The sequence below is a fragment of the Primulina huaijiensis genome, chromosome 6 (assembly GCF_012295235.1).
Source record: "Primulina huaijiensis isolate GDHJ02 chromosome 6, ASM1229523v2, whole genome shotgun sequence".
Taxonomy (NCBI): Eukaryota; Viridiplantae; Streptophyta; class Magnoliopsida; order Lamiales; family Gesneriaceae; genus Primulina; species Primulina huaijiensis.
The window spans coordinates 16,068,195-16,086,781 of NC_133311.1; the positions used below are offsets into that span (position 1 = coordinate 16,068,195).

At 38.4% G+C, this 18,587-nt stretch overlaps 1 pseudogene; it reads right to left on the minus strand.

The window, feature by feature from the left end:
- Window positions 1-11,989: 11,989 nt before the first annotated feature.
- Window positions 11,990-17,137, minus strand: LOC140979129 (protein NSP-INTERACTING KINASE 2-like; annotated as a pseudogene).
- Window positions 17,138-18,587: the final 1,450 nt, after the last annotated feature.

Genomic DNA, 18,587 nt, shown 5'->3' on the forward strand with positions numbered 1-18,587 from the left:
GACTTGTTCTAGATGCCATCTCCTCAGGTCACACACAAGTAACACAATTCCACATTTGCTCCCTTTTCTTTCTCTGTCTCTCTTTCTACCCTTCTCTTGGGGCTTTATCTTTTGTAATTCTACTGTTGCTCATCAATCCATCATAATTACCAATTTCTTAAACTTTGGGACGTAAAATTAATTTTAAGAGTTGAAACTTTTATTTTCTAGAGAAGTTATATTTGAAATTTGAAATTTGAAATTTGGATGTGTAGTTTTTTTCATTTGCGCTTCCATTACTCATGAATGTATTCATTTTAAAATGTGAATAATTGAAACACGTCATTTGATACATGCATAGTTAAAATGGTCGGCGTGTGCAATCCCCTATAGCTCAATTTCTCACGGTTTTCAATATGCATACATATGAGTGTTTACAAACTGTAAGATCAAACAAAATGGTATAGTTTGGATCGATTTTCAGTCAATTGTAGTTTGAATTAGATTTAAAATTATTCAAATCGAAAAACGTGGTTTGATTCAGATTTTTGATAAATATAAATCGAATCAAACTAATCTAATCGATTACATTAACACAAATTGTCATGTAGTAAAATTTGTTAATGTAATGTAATTTATCAAGGATATAATTTATCATGGATATAAAAATATTCTATTTGATTTTTATTTTGTACTATACAATTAGTGAGTTTTGTAAACAATCCAATTACTTTGAGAATTTATTTATTATAGATTTTAGCTCAGATAAAACATAACCACAAACCTTAAAATTTTAGTTATTTTTATAAGTGGTAAAATTATGTAAATTGCATAGTCTTTTAATTTATGACAGTTAACATAATAATTCATGCTCATAAGATATTTATTCAACTTCTATCAAGTGTCAATTCCTATTTAAAATTACAATATCTCATACATTAATTTAATAAAAAAAATTCAAAAATAAAAATTATTCAACCAAACAGAAATTCATGATTTGATTTAGATATATATTGTGGTTTGGCTTGGTTTGATTTGAAATTTTTTAAAAGTAATTAAATATGTCTTAATTTGAATTTTTATCTAAACCCGAAGCAATTAAACTGTAATTGAACATCCTGATTGTATAGTGCATGCTTTTTAATATTTACAATATTTACATAACTATTTTTTTTTAAAAAAAAACAATTATTTTAATCATGAGAAAAGTAGAAAATTCTGGATTGGCAAACAAATAGCTCACGTGATCTGACTTTTCTACAACTCTAAAATGGATAAATGAAGAATATCTGATGTCACTAATTTATATTTGATATTAAAAAAATACAAAAAACTATTCACACAATTTAATGTCATATTGTTTTAATTTTCAGGTGCAACATGCTACTATAATAAAGTTTGAGACTTTGAGCATCTATAAATGCCTATCGAATTTTTGTACATTTATAATAAAAAAAGAAAAAAAGAAGAAGAAGTTTAATTTGTGAAAAAAATTGAAAAATTTAGGCCACACTGGAATATTATTTATATTGAGAGAACATGTAACCTTATATGATATAATACTGCATTATCGAATCAATTTCAAGTTTGTTATATCGTCAATTTTCTAAGTCCGTCTTTAAGCCTAAGTATGACGAGAGATATGATTTATGTGACACATTTATTTCACACGAGTTAAAAATCAAAGTTTGCATTATTTTACAAGAGTTTACCATAGATTGTTTTTAGCAACTTGAGTTAACTATTTTCATAAAACGTGGTCAGATACAAAGTAGCTATTAAAAGAGCTTATTGTGCAGTCTCGTTGGCGTGAGCTTGGGCCCGGACATGACACAATGATATCAGAGACGGTCACCAGCAAAAACTTCGACAGATAAGTGCTATGTGGATAAAAATACTGCTTGTGTGGGAACAACATCTTGAACATAAAAGTAAAAGTGTTATGATGAGAGGCCACCTCTATATTCCCGACGTTGGTGGATCGAGGAGACACATCGCATTCAGAAAGAGAGGTGATCCCACACGTGTTACAAATGAAAATTTAAATTACTAGATTACATTAGACTCCTAAGCAACTTCAGTTAACTATTTTTGTAAACGAGAACTAATACCAAGTATTTACTATAAAGATTCATTGTGTCATGGGCCTAGACCTCGGACGTGACAATTTATATATTGTTTATAATTGTGTTATATCCTTATTCCTTCATCTAGACATTTACATTTCAAACGTAAAAATAAAGATGTTTTCGATATGCTACACTTGATGAATTTCACTCGGTAAGTTATATGTAATTTCATAGTTCATTAACGTGGGATTTACACATCTTGTGGGGGTCGCACATTGTAAAACCCGGGATTTTGTAATATCGTGATCATATCAGTTTAATATCAGGTTAATAATTTGATGGTGTAATCTTAGATATTAATATTTAAATCATTCAGAATATAAGATTTGTTTTAAGGTTATCTAAGTTGTGTAGATAATTTTATCGTGTACAGAATTATGAAGCTCGAAATTAAGATAGTATTATTTATTTTTAAACTTGAAAAGTTGGTAGGAATAAGTTTATCTCAATCTAAGGAATTAAAGAAGGAATTTTGAAAATAAGCAGATAAATGTCTAAGATTTAAGTTGATATTGAGATATCGGGATAAAAGATGAAGCAAGAGATAATAAAATCCCTAGAATTCGAAATCTAACAATATACACTAGGCCATTTTCGAAAATTAGGTGGGGAAGGAAGAAGGAGATTTCGAATATCTACCTAGATCACGGATATATCATGATTTTAGATTTGATTCACAGTTCAAACGCACTGTAACTCTCGATCATGATAGCAGCCAACTCCTATAAATAGGAGGGCCCTAGTTTTCGAAAATCACACCTTAGAACATACACAAAATTTCGAGACTCCCTCTAGTCTCCTTAGGATTTTCGAGCACAGCGAAGCGCTGCCGCCGTCTAGCCGTCGAAGAGGAATTTTCGAAAATTCCTGTGCAAGCAACTCAAGAATTTAAGGTAAGTGGGCAAATTTTAAATTTTAAATTTTTGGGTTATGTGTTTTTCTTTTTAAAGAAAAAATGCGGTCGAACACCGTCTACGTTTTTTTAAATCTTGTTACGTTTTTGTGAGGATACTGTGAGGATTCCCTGAAAATGGGTGGAATTCCAACATATGGCCCTTAACAATGGGATAGAATTGTTTTATGGCCTCGCCCCCTTAGAGGATTAAAACTTAGGGACTGACGTCAGTAAACCATAAAAGGTGAAAAATCGCAGTGTTACAATTATATGAATACGATGTTACAATTATGAAAAGCATGCTGTAAATATATGTTATTTTCGCAAATATGAAAAATTTTATGTGGTGTTCGATAATTCCCCCATTTACTGAGTATTCCTAAAATACTCACCCCTTACAACCTTTCCCAGATAAATCCGAAGAACAGGTAGAAGAAGAAGAATCGGAACAGTTTTGGGGATGATGATTAAATTATTTTCGAATTTGGTAGAAATGATTATTTTTGAATTTTAGGACTTTAAATTTTATGTAAGATGTTTCCGCAAATTTATTTTATTTCAGTTGTAAAGACATGGTTATTTTTGAGATTTATGATTAATAAACTGGTTTTCGGTGTATACTATGCTACGAGGCTGGTCGTTTCAGTTGTGTGATTGCTAAACGACGCCGATGTCAAATCCCGAGTTTCGGGACGTGACATTTTAGTGGTATCAGAGCCGTCAGGTTCATAATCCGAGTAGGAAAAATCGAATTTTCAAAAAAAAAAAAAATTTCGGAAATTTTCGGCCAATGAACAATTTCAGATCTACGAAATGGGCGTATGAACCCTAACCCGAAAAGTATTTCGTCCAATTACCCTGCCAAGCCTACTCCGATTTTCAATTAATTTTACCCAAATAATATACGATCCATGGGTAACATTTCCCAACCATCAATTTTGAGTTCGGATGAGCCAATCGGAAACGCCCAATTTCAAGTGAGTTAACCGAGTTGAGCGAGTTTCCGGTCAAATTGGGCAGTTTCCCGACCGATTCTGGCCGTGCCACCCTCGGTTCCGTGACCCTCACCCCTTCGCCGCCCTACTCCTTTGCTCCGACCATACTCCAGCGAGTCAACCCGACCGAGTCAGCGAGTCAACCCGCCAGCATACGTCCTTCGATTTTTTCGTAGGAACCTCCGAATTCGGTTCCGTCAACTGATCTGAAATCCTCTCGATTTACTCTTCGAATCCATATGTCTATCTTAAAACTTTTCATTTTGAGAATTTTCGAAACAACTTTTAATTTTCAGTACTTTACTCTATCCTGATATTTTATCATATTTATGATATTATGAGCATTTTATTTTCTTTTTCAGGAAATGTCTCCCCAATTCCGCACTCGTGCCCAAGCTGCAATCCACATGAAGCAGCTTGCCATTGATAATCAGTCGCGCCTAATAAAGCGCCTTAGAGCCAGACTAGGTGAGAGAAGACGGGAGAATGCGACTTTAGCCACAGAGAAGGAGGTAATACGAACCCAACTTAACAACGCTATCTACCAGGGAGAGTTGGTACGAGGAGATAACATGGATTTGAGGGATGGCATAGAGCACGACTTGTATCGAGAGAAAAAGCTGCATGGAGACATCGACCGATACCGAAAGGAATTAGAAGAAGAAAAACAGCAAAATGCCAGTAACAAGAAAAGACTGGATAATTTAAGTGAGGCTATAAGCAGCATTTCAAAGGTGAACCATCATCTGGCTCAACAGGGTGAGGTACTGAAGAACAAGATCAAGCAGAATAAGAGGGATTACGAACTGCGCCACCAGCTTACCATTGATATGTTGGACGAGGCAGAAGCAGACGTTCAGGGATGGAAGACACAAGTGGCCCAACTTAATGCAGAGAATGCCCAGCTCACTCATATGGTACAGCTACTTCAGGAAGGAGAGCCGGAGGAAGAGCCGGAAGAGCCTATAGAGATTGAGGAGCCTATAGCAGCCATTGGGGATGGAGAGATAGAGGATTAGACTAGGATGTCTTAGTGATTTTGTTCTAGGAGTTTATTATTTTTCCATTGTTGCTATTTCATTCAGCATGACTTTTATTTCTTTTAGATTGGTCATGTTCATTTTAGTTCTTTTGAGAAATCAATAAAAATTTGTTTTATTTGATTCATTGATTTCAATTTATTTCAGCACAATCTATTGTATGAACTTTACTCGTACAAACTCTTAGAACGTGCGATGCGATTGTAGAAAATGGCCAGCAGACCCCCGAGACAGAATCGCAACCCGCGTTATGCTAACACCGACCGTGAGGTCAGACAAGAGAACGAGCAAGGGAATGGACCCCCGCCTGCAGTCAACTTAAGCCAAGCTGACCTTATGGCCATAGCCACCATTGTAGTGACAACACTGCAAGGATTGGGAAATCAGAACGTCAATCAGCCACCACCACCTCCACCACCAAACAGAATCAAGTTCCACTATGAATCACTCCGCAAGAATAGATGTCCAACCTTCAGTGGAGCTGCTGACCCTGAAGTTAGCCAGAGCTGGCTAAAAAGTGTAGAGACGCAGCTGCGACTATTGGAAGTCCTCGAAGCACTGAAAGTGGACGTGACTGTGCCGTTCCTAGAAGATAAAGCAGGAAAATGGTGGGAAGCAATCTCGCCAGCCATGACAGCTGCCGGACCAATGACTTGGCAGCGATTTCGAGAAGCCTTTCTGAAACAGTATTATCCAGCCGAGGTCAGACTGCAGAAACTGAGTGAGTTTGAAAATTTCACTCAAACTCCGGATATGTCAGTCGTGGAATACACCTCCCAGTTCAACGCCCTTGGATCTTATGCTCCGGCAATCATGGCGGACGAAGTTTTGAAACTGCACCGTTTTAAGAAGGGATTGAACAGCAGGATCCAATCAGCTCTAGCAGTCTACCAACCCGCGAATTTTTCAGACCTAATGGGCGCAGCTATCCGAGCCGAAACTGACATCCAGCGCAGGGAAAAGGAATTTAAGAACAAAATGCCCATGACTAGTCAGTCCTCACGCAGTAATCAGACTTTCAAGTCTTTGCTATGACTCAAGAAGAGGCCGACGACGCCACTGAAGTCGTGTCAGGTACCATTCTTATTCAAAAAGTGCTTGCTTATGCGTTATTTGATTGTGGTGCCACGCATTCATTTGTATCTAAGAGACTCGCTAAGAAACTAGGACTTAAGCTCGAATTATTACCCGAACCTTTTCGAATAGCCACACCAACAAATAAGGCCATCGAAAATCACGAGATTCACATAGACTGTTTGATCAGTATCGGTAATCAGAAATTCAGCACAGACCTAATATAAATAGTCATGGCCAACTTTGACATCATTCTAGTAATGGATTGGTTAGCCAAAAACAATGCAATAGTGGACTGTAAAGGGAAAAGAGTTAAACTCCGAACCCCGAATCAGGAAGAGATCGTGTATCATGGTAAATCCAAGGAACGAAAATCACTCTTTTCCGCTTCCGAAGCATGGAAGGCAATGAAATCCGGAGAAGATATCTACCTAGCAATGGTTAGCGAAGTGCAAGGAGAAGCCGAACTAAAGATAGAAGACATCCCAATAGTATGTGAGTTCCCAGATGTTTTTCCAGAAGAACTCCCAGGGATAGTCCCGGACCGCGAAGTTGAGTTCGAAATTAATCTGGTTCCTGGTGCAGCTCCAATTTCAAAAGCACCTTACAGGATGGCGCCAGCTGAACTCAAGGAGTTAAAGGAACAACTCCAAGCATTGCTGGACAAAAAGCAAGTCCGACCCAGTGTGTCCCCATGGGGAGCTCCAGTACTTTTTGTAAAGAAGAAAGATGGGAGTATGAGGTTGTGCATCGACTATAGAGAACTAAACAAGATCACTGTCAAGAATAAGTACCCCATCCCGAGGATTGACGACCTATTTGATCAACTTAAAGGAGCTGCAGTCTTTTCTAAACTGGATCTGAGGACGGGATACCACCAACTGAAGGTCAGGGCGGAAGATATCCCCAAAACAGCTTTTCGGACAAGATATGGACATTATGAGTTCACAGTGATGCCTTTCGGGCTGACTAACGCACCTGCAGCCTTCATGGACCTAATGAACAGAGTTTTCAAACCATTCCTGGATCAGTTCATAGTGGTATTTATTGACGACATCCTCGTCTATTCTTCCAACGAGAGAGATCACGAAGAGCATCTGCGCATTGCACTTCAAACTTTGAGAGAAAAAGGAGCTCTATGCTAAGTTAATAAATGTGAGTTCTGGCTAAAGAGTGTATCCTTTTTAGGACACGTAATCTCTGAAGTAGGAGTATCAGTGGATCCTAGGAAAGTCGAGGCAATTACAGAGTGGCCAAAACCTAAGAACGCCACAGACATCAGGAGCTTTCTTGGACTGGCAGGTTATTACAGGAAGTTCGTCGAAGGTTTTTCTTCGATCGCCATACCACTGATGAAACTCACTCAGAAGAATTCTAAGTTCGTCTGGGACGAAGGTTGCGAGAAAAGTTTTCAGACATTAAAAGAAAAGCTCGCATCCACGCCAGTACTAATCTTACCCAAGGAAGGTAAAGAATTCACCATCTACAGTGACGCATCTAAGGAAGGTCTGGGATGCGTGCTCATGCAAGAGGGAAGAGTGATCGCCTACGCATCGAGGCAGTTGAAACAGCACGAGAAAAACTACCCTACGCATGATCTGGAGCTAGCAGCAGTTGTTTTTGCCTTAAGAATCTGGAGACACTATCTCTATGGCGCCAAGTGCGAAATTTTCACAGATCACCAGAGCCTCAAGTACTTGTTCACCCAAAAGGAACTTAATATGAGACAAAGGCGGTGGGTCGAACTACTGAAGGACTATGACTTGACTATAAGTTACCATCCAGGTAAAGCGAACAAAGTGGCCGATGCTCTGAGTCGGAAAAGTGGAAACAAGACCACTCTGTCTTCACTCTCCGCTCGGCCATGTCTGCAAGAGACCGTCAAGCTAAACCAAGACCGAGACCCTGAGCTAAAGAAACTTAAGGGACAAGTGGAAAGTGGGAAGTCTCAAGATCTACAAATCGATGAAAAAGGAGTTTTAGGGATGAAAGGACGACTGTGTGTACCAGACAGCGATAACCTTCGCCAAGAAATACTATCAGAAGCACACAAGTCCAAATTTTCAGTTCATCCAGGGAGCACAAAAATGTACAGAGATCTTAAGTGCAATTTTTGGTGGAATGGAATGAAAAGAGACGTGGCAGAATTTGTCGCTAAGTGCCAAGTGTGTCAACAGGTCAAAGCAGAGCATCAACGACCTGGAGGATTATTGCAACCCCTGGAAATACCTGAATGGAAATGAGAACATATTTCCATGGACTTTGTGGTAGGGTTACCAAAGTCAAGGCAAGGGCAGGACGAAATATGAGTAATCGTAGATAGACTTACAAAATCCGCACACTTCCTACCCGTCCGTATGAACTACACTCTGGACACGTTGGCCACACTGTATATGGATAATATTGTACGACTTCATGGAGTACCAGTGAGCATCCTGTCAGACAGAGACACAAGATTCGTCTCACGATTTTGGAAGAGTTTCCAAGGAGCCATGGGAACGAAAGTGACACTTAGTACGGCCTATCATCCACAAACCGATGGCCAAACCGAGAGGACAATTCAAACTTTGGAAGATATGCTGCGAGCTTGCGCTCTAGAATTCAGTAGCAATTGGAGCGATCACCTACCATTGATCGAGTTTGCTTATAATAACAGCTATCACAGCAGTATTGAGATGGCTCCATATGAAGCTTTGTATGGGAGGAAATGCCGATCACCATTATATTGGGATGAAGTGGGAGAAAAAGCAATAGTAGGATCTGAACTCGTACAGACAACGATAGACCATGTTACAGTAGTCCGAGAGAAACTCAAGGCAGCACAAGACCGACAAAAGAGTTGGGCAGACCTGAAAAGAAGGCCAGTAGAATTCAATATTGGCAAAAAGGCCTACGTAAAAGTCTCGCCTATGAAAGGAGTGGTCCGATTCAGTAAAGCTGGGAAACTGAACCCTCGTTATGTGGGACCCTTCGAAATTTTGGAAAAAATGGGCACGCTAGCATACAGATTGGCACTGCCACCAAACATGTCTAGAATTCACAATGTTTTTCACGCGTCCCAACTACGGAAATACATCTCGGACCCAAGCCATGTGTTGGAAGCAGAACTGCTCATGATCGAAAGTAACTTGGGAGAAGAGCTGAAATACGAAGAAGTTCCCATTAGAATTGTGGACACCAAGGACCAAGTACTAAGACGACGAATCATTCCTTACGTCAAGGTGCAATGGTCTAACCACACGGAAAGAGAAGTCACATGGGAGCTAGAAGAAAGGATTTGGGACCATTACCCGTACCTCTTCATAGACCAAGCCAACCTAAGTTTCGAGGACGAAACTTCCCATAAGGAGGGAGGGATGTAAAACCCGGGATTTTGTAATATCGTGATCATATCAGTTTAATATCAGGTTAATAATTTGATGGTGTAATCTTGGATATTAATATTTAAATCATTCAGAATATAAGATTTGTTTTAAGGTTATCTAAGTTGTGTAGATAATTTTATCGTGTACAGAATTATGAAGCTCGAAATTAAGATAGTATTATTTAAACTTGAAAATTTGGTAGGAATAAATTTATCTCAATCTAAGGAATTAAAGAAGGAATTTTGAAAATAAGCAGATAAATGTCTAAGATTTAGGTTGATATTGAGATACCGGGATAAAAGATCAAATAAGAGATAATAAAATNGGATTTTCGAGCACAGCGAAGCGCTGCCGCCGTCTAGCCGTCGAAGAGGAATTTTCGAAAATTCTTGTGCAAGAAACTCAAGAATTTAAGGTAAGTGGGCAAATTTTAAATTTTAAAATTTTGGGTTATGTGTTTTTCTTTTTAAAGAAAAAAAATGCGGTCGAACACCGTCTACGTTTTTTTAAATCTTGTTATGTTTTTGTGAAGACACTGTGAGGATTCCCTGAAAATGTGTGGAATTCCAACATATGGCCCTTAACAGTGGGATAGAACTGTTTTCTGGCCTCGCCCCCTTAGAGGATTAAAACTTAGGGACTGACGTCAGTAAACCATAAAAGGTGAAAAATTGCAGTGTTACAATTATATGAATACGATGTTACAATTATGAAAAGCATGCTGTAAATATATGTTATTTTCGAAAATATGAAAAATTTTATGTGGTGTTCGATAATTCCCCCATTTACTGAGTATTTCTAAAATACTCACCCCTCACAACCTTTCCCAGATAAATCCGAAGAACATGTAGAAGAAGAAGAATCGGAACAGTTTTGGGGATGGTGATTAAATTATTTTCAAATTTGGTAGACATGATTATTTTTGAATTTTAGGACTTTAAATTTTATGTAAGACGTTTCCGCAAATTTATTTTATTTCAGTTGTAAAGACATGGTTATTTTTGAGATTTATGATTAATAAACTGGTTTTCGGTGTATACTATGCTACGAGGCTGGTCGTTTCAGTTATGTGATTGCTAAACGACGCCGATGTCAAATCCCGAGTTTCGGGGCGTGACACACATGACCAATCCAAAAATCATAGCTACTAAGAGTGAAATTTAACATGATCATAGAATCCACTTTATTTTACTCCGGAAGTTCTCACCACTTGGATGGAGTGTAAAAAAAAAAAAAACCTTAACATGAGGTGAACGGGGGGGAATGCAAAGGAACATGCCTGTTATTTATTATTATTATTTTTAAATAGGCTTTCCGCCGTTCACCCGGGCTTCGGTCGCCGGCACTTCTTTAAAACCGACCTCCAAAAACGAGCCTAGAAGCAAATTGTAATATTTTTTAAATTGTTAAAAATGTATTAAAAATTATTTACGCCCGTGGCTGTCATAAAGCCTCAACCCGGAGACAGCTGAAAAGTTGATCATAGGTTGCTTTCAAGTTAATTGTTGTTTATTTATTTTAATATTATTAGATCATATGAGTTTTTATTTTTTTTTAATTATGAAAGAAGAGAAAACTCGGAAGTGTCATGCAACCAACGTGGGGCTCACAGTTAGCTGCCAACTAGCAAGGACATGCATATCAATACTAATTTCGACTTCCCATATTTTTTAAGGAAGGATGATGTAATTGTAGTTAAATTTCCTAATTAATGCTAATTTTCCGGTTTCAAGAAAATTAATCGTCCACCCTTTATAATGTTATGCGTTTATTTATCATAAAATCGAGCCAAAAATCAAATTAACTGCAAAACGCTACCTCTTCAGACTATCATAGAGCTTTCCTTCGCCGGGGAAGTTATTACTCCATTTTCATTCAGCTTTCTTAGTTGAGTAAATTACATTTTCTTTATTTCATTTGTTGATGTTCTTGTTAGCCGAAAGATCCGAACTTTTTCTTACTTGTGATCTAATTTTTTTAAAATTTTCCTCATTTAAAAATTTAGTGTGATTAATCGAATATTATTGAAATGGGGTTGTAGTAGTTTCGGATTTGTTTGCTGGGTTGGTGAGGCTAATGCTGTTATTCAGTTGATTTATATGTGGGCATGTTGCTATCTGTGTATCTTTCTGAATTTAAACATTCCCTTTTGTCATGACTGAAAAATTGTGGGTGGGAGTACCCAAGTTGGTGGCAAAAGATTCCACCCTTGTAAGAGCACTCAATTTATTGACAAAAGCATTACTGGAAGTACTCAAGTTAGTGGCAAACCGTAAACATGTTCGCTCAGAATAATACCTGAAAGGGCAAAAATCTGTGTCTAATGTCTGTTTCACGAAACTTATTATATACAATGAGGGCTAAATTTCATTCATCTGCTTCACACGGTAGACTGTATAAAATACAATATTTCACAGAACTCTGGCCGCTCTCTGCAAATATAAGCTCTGTTTCTTATAAAAAAAAATGCTGTTCATATTCTTTCACTGCGGTTCCTTTGGCAACTCTATTGTCATCGTGGACCTGAGAATTGTATTGCTTGGCCAAGCAATGAACAGTCATCAGTAAGATTAGAATATCTTTCAGATGACGAGAATTCGTTGAATCTTGTTGCCTCAGCTTTTTTAGAAGCATCCTATTTCTTGGAAGGTATTGTGTGCATAATAATGCTACTTGCACCATTTCTTCTAGCTCTATTTGATCATAGTTGTTTTTAAGTTGTTTACAACTAGCATGCCAAGTTTCTTTATTGATGAATTTTCATCACCTGCTCATAATCATTGCACGACATTATGGATATTTTAGTTAGGGAAGGTTAGTGGCAACAGACATGTCTATGAACAATTTAGATGACATGTACATTACTGTTATTTATGCTTAGAAACATAATTGTTTTTCTGTGCTCACCCGATCAAGCATGGCTCCTTACTGATTAGCTGCTTTGCCAAATTCCAGAGCCCTTCGACCAGTTACCAGCTCCAGCAGCAGAATCCCAAACCCAAAATTGACCTGTGGATAGATACTCTCATGAGCTATGTGCCCTACTGTGCCACGAACTGCTGTTGTTACATGTGAATCCCGATATCAAGAAGCTTCGCCAATCCAAAATCACCACCCACCACCTCACAGTGATAATCAAGCAGGATATTTGCTGCCTTCACATCCCTGTAAAAGCATCTTCGGATCACATTGCTCGTGCAGATATAGCAAACCTCTAGCTGCTCCTAATGCTATACTTTTCCAATACACCAATCCAAATATGGTTTGGCTACAAGATTAATTTTTTAATGATTATAAATACATTATATATCATCCTAGTAATGATTTTAGTGCAGGACTTGAGGAATCTTTACCTTTGAGACGCGAAGCAACGCTTCCATTGGACATGAAGGCATAATTTATAAGTCTTTCTGTTGAAAGTGATGTAGAATCCACGTCGGAGGACGTTTCAATGAACAGGTAGACTGATCATCTCGACCTCAGTCTGGAATTGAATCTCCCCACCAACGAGATTCGCATCTTTGAGCCTTTTAACTGGTACAACTGTTTCATCGTGAAGGTAACCTTTGTGTACGTTTCCAAAACCACCTTTTCCAAGAATATTATTACTGCAAAAATTATGGGTGGCAATCTGAAGTTCTCTGAACTGAATCCTTATCAAGTTTCCCAGGCACACTTCTTCTTGGTGGTGTTGTGAAATACAAAGAAACATTGTGTGATCAAGAACAAATTGGGTTGCTGCTAGTAGTTTTAAGTTGTGATTGGACATACCATATATATCATTAACGTCAGAAAATATCTGGTTGAATTGTGCTTATGTCTCACCAGAGCAGGAATCCAAATCCAAGAATCATTAAGCAGATGCACACAAGGCTCGTCCCAAATGCTAAGGCTAGTCTGTGACTGTTTCGCCTTCCTCACAGTAAACAAAAGAGTAGTGTTTGATTGAAAAGGTACTATTGCCAGTCTCTTGATCTAGAGCACACAATGTCTTGACTGTTTGCGAGCAAGGGCGAGCTCTGAAAAATGTAAAATTTTGCCGCAAAAGCATATTTAGTCACTATATTCTTGGTAGATATCAAGTTTAGCACGACGACAACACCAAGTTATGCATCAGTTAGATAATCTGCTCGGTTTTGTACAAGAAAAAATGGTCGAAAAATCACATTGTGCTTGGCATCTTAAGAAACCCGAGACTGCGAATATTGATTCAACTGAATATATTGAACTAATCTTGTCCAATTAATTTGTGTTTCTTGATTCATTACTTTCATCACTCGAGGGAAGAAGGTGTGGTTTTCGGGAGAAGGTAGATCTTTGAAGACGAGCAACGCTCACCAAACGTAGATCCATTGAAATTGTTCAACAATTAGCGGCCAAGAGATGAGAGAGAGTCTCTAGTTAAATAAGTTAAGTAGTGGTTGTACAAGTTATTTTCTAAATAGATTGTTCGATATATGGATACGATCCTATAGATATAGGTTAACCCGACTGCATTTTAGTTTTAGTTTACCTTATCGCTAGTTAACTAAACACTAAGGTATAGTTCGGTACATAGGATAAGAGAGGGATTGATAAATAATCCTCCTTATCTCAAGTTTGGTAATTTTTAGAAAGCTCATGATATTATCATGGGTCCGTGATAAATATTTTTATACAAGGATAATGTATCCCTTTTATGACATGTGATAATTTTAATTTAATGATAAAAAACACCACAAATGACTAAATTGCTTTCGATATATAAAAATTCTTAAACACTATCGTCTCTCATTTTACGTCTCATCAAATAAATATTTTTATTTATTTTTATATATTATATAATATGATAATTATATAAATGAACTCGAGATAATTATATAAATGCTTTTTATAAATCTTAATAAAATTATTAATATCACTCGATTAACCTTAAAAATTGATATTTGAATTGACTCACAAAATCAAGGGCTCAATTATCATATTATATAATATATAAAATTAGGAAAAAATAAATAAATCATGCAAGTACTGTCGGCACATGAACAGATAAGAAATATGAACTCAAGCAACAACTTTGAAATTATAAAATTTATTATGATAAGGTTAATTTTGTCATTACAATCTAATATATAAATTTAATCACTCTTATTAAAATCATACCAAACATTAAATGTAATATCTTACATCTTATATGTCTTTAACTTATCTTTATATTATATATCACACGTTTATCCTATCATGTGTACCAAACTATAACTAAAAATGAAACATTTACATATACCAAAGATTGTCATAAATTTTAATTTGAGATTTATAGAGGAAATGTCACTCTACTTTATCATTCGAAAGTTATTGGTCTTCAACTATTTCAATTGAGCACTTTTGGCTTTTATAATTATAAAAAATGTCACCCAATTTTTCGTCCAATTAGTTTGTTAAAGTAAGCAATAAATTCCAATTTTACGATATCTTTAAAAGTTTGTTGATTGACTAACGATGGAATCTTTATATACGTGGACAAAACTTTTTAGCAATTTCTATATAAATTTACATAATATGGTTAGAGGTTGCGTTTGCATAGATGGATTTGTAGAGAAATGATTTAATATCTTGTGGATATAATTAATTTTCGAGAAATTTGATTTAGGAATGGATTCGAGTAATAAATTTCAAATAACCGAGTTTTCGTGAGCTCCTCAAATTTATTCATCCAATCAAAATAAAGGAATTTGTCAAGAAAATTGAGATCAATGGATTTGATCATGAATATGGAACATCAGTCCACCCAAGCACAACCTAGATAATTTGAAATTTTAACAAAAAGGTGTGTACAATATTATTTTAAAAATAAAAATCTATAAGTTTTATTGCACTTAAATATTAAAACCAGGGATGAGAAAGACCGTACGGGATGAGAAAATAGGGATCGAGTTTCTTTTTCTTTTTTTTTTTTTACCACTTGTGCATTTGAACATAAGAAATCAGGAACTAGCATTATTGTGGCTAATTATTTAGTTGGCGACATGGATGAAATTTGCATGAATGTTAGATTCAATGGGACAACTGCTCAATCCACAAAATAAAATTAGATCACTAGTAATAATTAATTGAGTATGTCTCTTGTGAAACAATCTCACATATCTTTATTCGTAAGACATGTTAACAATGTCCATATTTATAATAAAAAATAATAATTTTTCATGAATAACTACAATAGAATATTCATATTACAAAATTGATCTGTGAGAGCGTTTCACGGTAGTTTTTGTGTAATTAATGTACGATGGTGAGTCTATGTTACATCGAGAGTTTTACTCCCATGTGTTTGTATATGATGATCGGCTATTGATCTCACTTTAAAATAAAAAATATTGATGGTCACCACATTTATATTTTTATTTTTAAGTGAGATAATCGGTCGATCATCTTGTATGATACTCACCAGAAATATAGTGTTCGGTTTCAGTAGGTGGTTCTAGCCCGAATGCAAACCTCGTGTGAAGCCCAAGGCCGAAGAGGGCGGGGGTTGATCACCGGCGCCATGAGATTGCACGGAAAATGAGCGGCTCCTGGCAGGCTTCTAGGCTTAGGGAACATGAATGAACCGATCTCATACCGGAAGGAGAGGGATTCAGGTATGAGACTGTGCAGTTGAGAAGTGCTTAAAAGATTTGACATCTACTGCTCATATCAAGAAGATACATTTTCTTTTCGGTAGCTCGTCACATAAGAACTTCAAGGTTAAGCGTGATTGACTTGGGGCAATTATGGGATGGGTGACCCGCTGTGAAGTTTCCTAGGGTGCGCGTGAGTGAGGACATAAGAATGCTGGAAAAAATCGTCTTGGTACAGTGAGGACAGTCGTAGAATCTGGGGTGGTGTTACACCTAAAATTTACTCTAGGCCTGAAATCACGAAGGAAATAGTTAGAAGGGGGCCGGGAGGATATCCGACGTAGTCCCTCCGATGCTCAAGTCTGATACTGAGAATAGAATGAGATATCAACGTCTCAATATAATGAAAGAATGATTAGACTCTCAAATTTGATATTTATAGGAGAGTACATGTGATCTATCATGGGCCTCCTACTTTAGTTAGGGATGGGTCGGGGTTCCAAAGCCCAGTTTGGGCCTGATCTTGATAGGCCCATTCATGGAGTATCACCAATCTCCCCCTCCCAAGTCGAACTGAATATCATGTTCGAAGAACGATTAATTGCGCTGACCTTGACTTACCATATGTGAGCCGTGTATTCTTCCCCTGCTGTCCATTAGTCTCCAAAAACTTTGGAAAAAAATGTTATGAGTTGAATTACCTTCTCATATCCCTGGACACGACGTCCATCAATTATCCCCTAACGCGCTTGCCCTAGCCAGCCCCTCATCCACGCCTTCGTAGCCTCGCATCCACGCCCTCACAGCCTCACCCCTCGCTTCGCCTCGCCTCGCCTCGCGCACGCCTGCCCCCCCCCCCCACTTGTTCGACATATTGCCTCATCCAACCTCGCAGCTCCTCCATCGCCCACTGCGTGCCTCGCCTCTAGCCTCATCGCCCTCCCGCTCTTCTGCCTCGCCCACAGCCTCACCTCTCGCCTTGCCCTTCCTCTTCTCCTCCCTCCAATCCGCACCTCGCCCTCGCCTTCAATCCACACTCGTTCGAGACCAAGCGTCGCGTGCATCACCTCCGCTCACAACCTCGCCCTCGACCTTGCACCCTCACCTAGCCCTAGCCCATCGCCGCCTCCTCGTCCCTTGCTCCAGCACCCCACAGCCTCGCCTCCTCGCTCCTCTCTCAGCGCCTCGCCTTCTGCCTCGCTGCCTCGCCCCTCGCCCCAGCATCCCACAGCCTCGCCCTCAGCCCCTCCCTCGCCCTCGCCTAGCCTCTACCAGCCCCTCGTCCTCGCCTCGCCTTGCCTTCGCCCATATTGCCCTCGTCCTCAAGGTCCTCTACTAAACATTTGATAGGAGAAACGAGTACTTCACTCACCCTCCATACTTCAAGCACCTCACTGTCCGCACTCCAAGCTCCTCTACCTATGGTCCAAACTTCACCTCACCAGTCACCACCTCAAGCTCATCTACTAGGCTCCAATCTTCACCATCACCACCTCTGGCCCTTTTACCGGGCTCCAACCTTAGTAGGAAAATTATGAACCCTATGAACCCTTACGCTCCATATTTCAAGCTTTTCACCCTCACCACCTCAAGCTCATCTACTAGGCTCCAACTTTCACCATCACCACCTCGAGCTCCTCTACTAGGCTACAGCTTTAGTAGGAAAATTATGAACCATCACACTATATACTTCAAGTTCTTCATTCTCACCACCTCAAGCTCCTCTACTAGTGTAACGCCACGTATTCGACGACTGTCTCCACTGTACCAAGACGAGTCCTTCTAGCGTGCTTATGTCCTCACTCACACGCACCCTAGAAAACTTCTCAATGGGGTCACCTAACTCAAAATTGCCCCAAGTCCAGCACGCTTAACCTTGGAGTTATTATGTGATGAGCTACCGAAAAGAAGATGCACTTTCTTGATATGAGTAGTATCTATCAAATATTTTAAACACTCCTCAACTGCACAGTCTCATATCTGAACAATTTTGGAATTCCTCTCCTTCCGTCGTAAGATCTGTTTATTCATGTTCTCTTTGTCTAAAAACCTGTTAGGAGCCGCTCATTATCCGTGCAGCCTCATGGCACCAACGATCACCTCTGCCCTCTTCGAGCCCAGGCCTCACAACTAGGCTTCAACTTTAGTAGTAAAATTATTAACACTCACCTTCCTCACTTCAAGCTCCTCTACCTAGGCGGAGCCATGGTAGGAAAAATATAAATTTCACTTTCATCACCTCAACTCTTCTCCTCTACTAGGCATATCTCAAATAGATAAAGTTTAATTTTTAATCTCCATACCTCTTCTCCTCTATTAGACATAGTTCAAGTAGGTAAAATTTATTTTTTAATCACTCCGCCTCTTCTCCTCTACTAGGCATAGCTCAAGTACGTAAAATTTAATTTTCATTCTCTCCAACTCTTCTCCTCTACTAGACATAGCCCAAGTAGGTAAATTTTAATTTTTATTCTCTCCAACTCTTCTCCTCTACTAGGCATAGTCCAAGTAGGT